The following is a 7,977-nucleotide window of genomic DNA, read 5'->3' on the forward strand; positions in this document are numbered from 1 at the left end:
GGTCATAACGCGTAGAATAAAGTGAAAAAGTGATCCGCCCGTCCGGGCAAGATTTCGCGGAGCCGGTCCCTCAACCAATCATCAAAACTTCTCATATTCGAAACATCATAACTTTCTCATCTCTCATCGAAATTTAGTGTCTGACCAGTCGTTGGAAAGCTCTTCAAGTGTAATTTATAACCCAATTATAATCACTCCATTATCACTAGTACATAGAAAGTTATGAGTAAAAGAGTGTAGAAGAGTCAGTTTTCGTATTTCTTTTAGTGATTATTCGCTTTATTCTAACCCAAATTCATCCAAAGTGATGCTTTGTGATCCTCGTGCAATCTATCTTCTCTATTCATGTTTGTTTTACTATTAATGTATGAATAGTGTATAGATCGATACTGCATCTGGAATATAGATTAGTATAAACACAAACTAATACGAATTGATTAGTGCATAGAATAGTCAATGTGAGTGGGTAATCATTAGGTTAATCGTCTTTAAGTGTGTTGCATTTTGAAACTAAAAACAGCACATCTACTTAAATGATTAAGAATATTTATTGGACTAAATGAATGTGTCAATAATGACAGTCGATAAGCAAATTCTAGATAAAAAAAATATAACATTAGAGTTAATCGTTTTTGTGAAATGCATTTAAAAATTGAAATCGTCTAATTGAACTGAAACATGCGTGTTATTATTGGATTCGACGACTGTATCAATGTTAGTTGATAAGCTAATTCAAGAAAATTATACTCTGTTTAAGTTAATCATCTAATCTGAATCATGTTATCGACTATCGAGACTCGACTCGAATATCATTATGCTTTAAAATTATTAGTAATTGAGAAAGTGTCACTGTTTTAGTCGATAAGTCAATTTTTTATATTACCCATGTTCAACTAATATTTAAGTAATTCAAAATTATCATTGTTTTAGTGATAAATTAATATGCCAAAGTTGGTTTATATTAATTATGATGTTCGTAGATCAATACAGACATCACTTGCATATTATGTAATATATCAATGTATAATTTGTTATTAACTAAATCTGATTTCATTTTTGAAGATCCTATCACAACCCCAAAAAAAAGGGATTATTAATTATTACTATAACCTTCATGCTATACTAGCCACAAGTTCAACCTTCCCTAAAATCACTCACCCTCCCACGTTCATCCCCACTTTCACTTTCCTCTATTCTCTCAACTCATTTATTTGCTTCTCTCGTGAACCTCCCTCAATATTCATCAAAAAATAGTTAGTTTTGTCTGATTTTGTTAGTTTCTTTTGCTTCTTTCACGCTTTAGGGTCTATGCTATTCGGCATAAAACAGTTAAACTGAATTGAATTGATTGGAGCTGAACTGAACTGATTAGAGATGAACTAAACTGAACTGATTAGAGCTGAACTGAACTGAACTAAACTAAACTAAACTGAATTGAATTAAATTGAACGTAATAAATATATAAATAATATCTAAATAATAATAATATGAATATTAAATAATTATTATAATGATAAGTAATAATGAATAATAATAATAATAATAATAATAATAATAATAATAATAATAATAATAATAATAATAATAATAGTATTTTGGATATTTTTAAATGATAGTTATAAATAAATAATATTAATAATCATAAATTAATAATAATAATTAATTATAATAATGATAATTAATTATTATTATTTTATATTATTTATATTAATATATTAATACCTGATGATGATATATAATAACAATAATATCTAAGAAGTAAATTAATATTACTATTTTAATAATTAGATTTAATAATATAATAATATTTAGTAATAAAAATAATGATTGGGTTGGACCGCGAAAATTACATCATAAACCGTCTTGACGCGATTTGATTGGATTATGGGCTAAAAAATATGGGTTTATTTGTGCTTTGACCTAAACCATGTTCCTCCTAATAATAATAGTAATAATAATGAGTAAAGCTATAATAAATAAAATAATATATAGAAACAACAACAACAATAACAACAACAACAACAACAATAATAATAATAATAATATTAATAATAATAATAATAATAATAATAATAATAATAATAATAATAATTATTATTATTATTATTATTATTATTATTATTATTATTATTATTATTATAATGATATAAAAATAAATAATAATAATAACAGTAATTAGTAAAATAAATTATACCAACATAATAATAATATAGAACAAAATGGTTATCAAAGAATGGAACTGAACTAAACTGAGCTGAACTGATTAGAGCTGAACTGAACTGCACTGATTGGAGCTGAACTGACTGAACTAAACTAAACTGAAGTGAACTGAAAATAAGATGGGGAGAACAGGTCCTAAGGCATGTTCTTCAATTACACATGGTAATTATCTGCTTTTGTTTGTTTTTTCGATTCTTAGGTTCATTTTTTTCTTACATCTTGCTTGTTGCTTGCTGTATTTTAATTTATTTTAGATCTAAACTTTGCTGGTTGCTTCATTATGTACACTTCAACAACGACATTGAAATGTTGCTCGAAAGAAAACACTCTCTCATTCCACGCCGCCGAGAAGTTTGAATCTGTTGGTGGTGGATTTTCTGATTTTTAAAAGTTAATTTATCTCTATAGAACATTCTCCTTCAATTACCAGTGAGTCACTCTCCATTATTAGAGCCTCTTTTTTCTTTATCTACTGTGGATTTTCCTAATATTTGGGTTTTTAGATTCACTTTCGTTTTAGTTCTTCATCTTATCTTCCTTTTTAGTTCTTTGGCAATTCAATTATTTCTTTCGTTCTGATGTTTTATTTTTATGTTTGCTTATATTATGATGTTTTTGTATCTTGTTGCTTTTTTGATAGTGAATAGTTTTTTTTCTTTTTAGTTTCTTTAAACTTCATTATTGATGCTTATATAACCCTTTTGTTTTTAATCTATATTTATCGGTGGTGGAAGAATTACTCAAAGCTAAAAAGGCAAGTTCAAGAGTCGAAGATGAACCAAAGATGAGCAAAAGAATCAACTGATGAGCTTGGTTTGTGGCTGTTTTGTTGTTTGTTTGGGTTTTGTTGAGCTTGATGATGTTAAGCTTTATTTTTCGTCTTGTAGATCGCGAAGAGATGGGTATGTTAGATGAACAGATTTAGGTAATTATCAGTAGTTGAGAAAGTGTCTCTGATTTTTCTATTTGTTGCTCAGTTATAATTTGTAAATTAAATTATGATATAAAGTAACATTTGTATTAGGTATTTTACATTTGATCCATGATATTTAAGTATTATTTTTTCTTTGGTTCTATAATGTTTATTATAACGGTTTTTCTCCATATACCTCTGACAAACTTTTTTTTGCACCGTATACCCTTTCAACTTTCCAAATTCATTATATACCCATCACTTTTCGAAAAATACATCAACTTACCCTTTTGATTAACAGTGTTAGACTTTCGTTAGTCATTAGGCCTTAATCCTCTTATAATCCTAATTGACTATCCTAAACTCTAAACCCTAACAATAACGCTTATCCCTAAACCCAACTAACAAAAAAAATCAAACCTTAAAAGCCCACTAGCCCCTACCCACCCCCATCCCCAGCCCAGAGCCCACCACACCCCAGCCCTTCCCCCACCCCAGCCGCAACCCCAATCCCTTTTTCGCGACAACCCCTCCCCTTTCCCCGACAACGCCACCCCCCTCCCCTTCCTCCATTGACCCCGGCCCCTCCCCTCACCACCACCCCATCACCAACACCACGACTGACACCATCGGACCGCCACCCTCGCCACTACTCGCACACCTCCTCTTTTCCCTCTCGCTCTTTCTCTCTCCTCTCCTCTGCTGCTCGTTGCTCGCGCCGTTTTGAAGTCATCTGCGCGACTCTCCCCTATGTTGCGAGTTGCTCTGCCGCTGTCGTCTACACAACTCGCTTTTTGCCGTTGTCTGCCGGAGGCTTCAGGGGAGGGGGTGTACGACTACAGTAGCTCGAGGCAGGGGAGAGGGAGTACAAAACAGGGTCAGCGAGGGAAGGGGAGGGGGTTAGGGAGGGGCGGTGGTGGCCAATGGGGGAAGGGGAGGGGTTAGGGGGGGGGTGGTGGTCAATAGGGGAAGGGCAGGGGGTCAGTGGGAGAAGGGGAGGGTGGTGGTGGGGGGTGATGTGGCAGTGGGGGTAAGGGGTGGGGGAGGAATTGTTAGGATTAGGGCCCAAGTTAGTGTATTAGATTAGGGTTAGGGTTAGAATTAGGGTTTGAATGATTTAGGTTAGTTAATTAGGGTTATGGGAGGATTAGGGCCTAATAACTAACGGAACTCTAACACCGTCAGTCAAAAGGGTAAGTGGATGTATTTTTTGAAAAGTGAAAGGTATATGGTGAATTTGGAAACCTGAAAGGGTATATAGTGCAAAAAAAAATTGGTCAGGGGTATATGGTGAAAAAACCGTTATTATAATAGTTCTTTAAACATTCCTAAATTATTAAATTGCTTTTGCAAATAATCAAAATAGTAAAAGCAACACCGAGAAAAAGTAAATATGAACAAAATAACTAGCAATCAAAGTGGGGTGTGTTATGGCAGAAATATTAACATTTAATAAGGATAATGGATTCAATTATCTTTAAAGAATCATAACATTTCTTGTGATTGTCTTGCGACAAATGATGTTTTTGATTTATTAAAATTAGTTAGTTGAATTTATGAATAATCATAACTCCATACAACTATGCAAGTATTTTTCTTTATTAAAATACACAAAGGTCTTGTTTATTAAATTTTGACTATTGAGAATTCAAATTTTTAAATACAAAGAGTGGTTGAAAATTGAAATCATGTGTTTTTATCTTTGTCAAGTAAGTAATTAAGATGTCATGTCATTGTACGCCAATAATTTAGGTAACTTTTAAAAAAATTATGAAATTATTTGTTACATTTTGAAACAGTTCAGTTTGAGACAGTTTTATTTTGTGCAGTTTAATACTGTTTTATTCAGTTTGAGTTGGTTCAGTTTAAAACAGTTTTATTCAGTTTTATACAATTCAGTTAAAAACAGTTCTATTCAATTTTCTACGGTTCAGTTAAAAACAGTTTTCTTCAGATCAGTTAAAAACAGTTAGAAACAATTTTTAGTTAAATTCAGTTCATTTTTCGTTCAGTTCAATTTGAAACAATTTTTCGTGCAATTAATTTCAGTTTAGTTTGTTTTCGGTTCAGTTTCAATTCAGTTAATTGTAGTTAACTTTAATCTGATTGACTTATCGGTTTTAAACTTTTCAGTTATGGATCAATTCAATTTATTTAGTTCAGTTCATCATTAGAGCATGTCCACTCATGATTTTTTTGGGCATCAATTTGAGTCGTAAACCTTGTTAAAAAGAACATGGGATTTCATCCTTGGTTTTTTTATGTTTGTATTTGGGTCATGCTATGACTCAATCCATGGTTGGTCATCCTATGACCCAAACCATGGTTGGTCATCCTATGACCCAAACCATGGTTGGTCATCCTATGACCCAAACCATGGTTGGTCATCTTATGACCCAAGCCAACCATTTGTGGACATGTGGCAATGTATCATAAAAAAATATTTTTTATAATTCAAGTTTTGTAAAATGAATAACTTAAAAAAGGCAAATTTAAAATAAAAAAAAATTGTATCAATGGTCCTATCTTTTTGAGATCTATAAATAGACATCCATTTTGTTAAATAACGCACTTATGAAATTAATTATATTCTCTCTACATTTTACGCACATGAATCATTATTTTTGGAAGTTTTTATCATTCAAGAAGTTTTTTAATCAAAATTAATTACTACTAAATGAATTTATTTAGGATCATTAATATATAAAATTATTTATTTATAATCTTGTTTGATATTATAAATATCAAAAGGTATAAATATGTACTGGTGTAAGAGAGAGAAAATGAGATGGAGTATATAGTGAGAACCTGGATAAAGAAGGATGATGTTCTTTTTTTTTAGTCATGAGTGGGATGCATTTGTCAAAATGGGTCATAATCCATGACAAACTATTGTAAATTGAGAGAGAACGTTGATGAAAGAGAGGGATGATATGTTTTTTTGAAGCATGAGTGGACATGCTCTTAATTTACAGTTTAACCATTGATTTTGAACCAAAATAAAAGCGCTACTTCTAAGTTCTAACTTGGTAAGTTATTTAAAACGTGCCTACACTAATAATTGTATTCTAGTAGGGACCTCGGCCGATATAGACCTAACACTGATAGTAAACGTGCCCACACGGCCACACTACCAATAAAGTTTAAACTTCCTATCCTTTCAAAAATATATAAATAAAATTCATACTTCCTCAGGATTCCTCGTGTAGTGTTAATGTCGGCATGCGACATTTTAGCAGTTAGCCAATTACTTTGCCGCTTTCTGTTTGGTCCAGGTTTCAAATCCCGTCAGTCTTCTTTTTGCTATTTCTTTAAAAACAGATACTCCCCTTTGGTAAGTTCAGCTTCCAACATTCAGGCCCCTCATGCCGTCCATTTAATATCTCTGTTACTTTCATTTAATCATCTTCCAAACGTTTTATTTTTTATAATTAACATTAATTCATTAATTCAAAGTCATACGACATATACAATAAAAACTAAACAAATACATATCAAAATGAAATAAATACAATTCTAATATGACAAAACCACGATCATTGAGTAGATCTAACACTTTTGAAAACCCTCGTCTTTCACATCGCTGTTTGATGCAGCCTTCTGCAACAAGGTATGTCGATCTTTTGTAATTTTGAAGTAGAACTGGATTTACTTCAAGTGATTGTAAATGAAGTCTTGACATCTGTTGCAACTCTACACAACTTTCGATCAACAAATCAACATCTTGAATTACATAAAAACGCAAAAACAAAGTCTCCAAACTCTCACATGGAGAGAGATAAAACCCAATATATGGGTAGAAAAACAGTGAGAGACTAAAATTTATTAGAAACATAAACATAAAACAAAAAAACTAGTAGCAAAAGCGAAAAAATGGGCTTACCACCGCCTAAAATGATGATGATAGCCCCTAAGGTGAAAATTAAGATTTTGTGGGAGAGGAGGCGTTCCAAACATTTGCATCTAATTGTCATTTGATTCTTAATTTTACTATTTACTCTCTCTATATTTTTATGTTTTATCCACTTAGACTTTTGGCACTGTTTACACTTAGACAATTATTTCTAATTTTTTCTCAAAATACAAGAAAAAAAATATAGTCATACGGGGTCTTGTTTGATTCGTTTCAATGAGTATTTATATATTAATAGTTAGTCACTATATTTTTTTTTACTAATGTGTAATAAAAATATTTAACTTTAAAGAAAGGAAAAATTGTGAAAAACCACCTGCCAGATACCCTTGTTTCAAAATAACCACCCCAATTTCATTTGCACTTAAATAACCACCTCTACTTAGCTTCACGTTTTTAAATACCCACATCTTAACAAAAAAAGGTGACTCTGTTAACAGTGGGGCCCATTTTTTTTACTGACCTAATTTCCCTCCAACAAACCACGCATTTCATACTTTTCTTCCTATTCTCCCTTTCCTCTCTCCTCTTTCTTCTTCAATCTTCAATTATTGTTTCACCTTCCCCTCCCCATTTTAAATTCTTCATTCAATTTTCTGGACAAGATTCTTTCTCTCTCTAATCTGCAACTCAGTTTTTTACAGTGAGAAGAAGGTGTGAGTGACGCTGGTGTTACTACATTGTGTCGTGAAGTTGGGGCCCAGTGAAGTTGATTATATGCCCTAAACAAGGTAAAAAAACTGAAACTTTAACCTTTATACTATACTAATCTACGTATAAATTATTCAATTAAGTAATTAGAAGCTTGGTTAAGCAATTGCTTTTTCGTTTTTGATTGATTTTTAATTGCTGTCGATTGCCTTATGAAATTGGTAGAATCCTAATTTCAGTTTTGCTCTTGCTAGAATGTCGAAATATCAAATTAAGCTTC

At 31.8% G+C, this 7,977-nt stretch overlaps 1 long non-coding RNA gene across 1 annotated transcript; it reads left to right on the plus strand.

Annotated features, from left to right (window-relative positions):
* The first annotated feature begins 2,194 nt into the window (after positions 1-2,194).
* LOC104887220 (uncharacterized) lies at positions 2,195-3,252 on the plus strand. The gene is made up of 2 exons (XR_789319.4): positions 2,195-2,649; positions 2,955-3,252. It is a non-coding gene; the product is annotated as an uncharacterized LOC104887220 (long non-coding RNA).
* Positions 3,253-7,977: the final 4,725 nt, after the last annotated feature.

Source organism: Beta vulgaris, chromosome 2 (assembly GCF_026745355.1).
Source record: "Beta vulgaris subsp. vulgaris cultivar EL10 chromosome 2, EL10.2, whole genome shotgun sequence".
NCBI lineage: Eukaryota > Viridiplantae > Streptophyta > Magnoliopsida > Caryophyllales > Amaranthaceae > Beta > Beta vulgaris.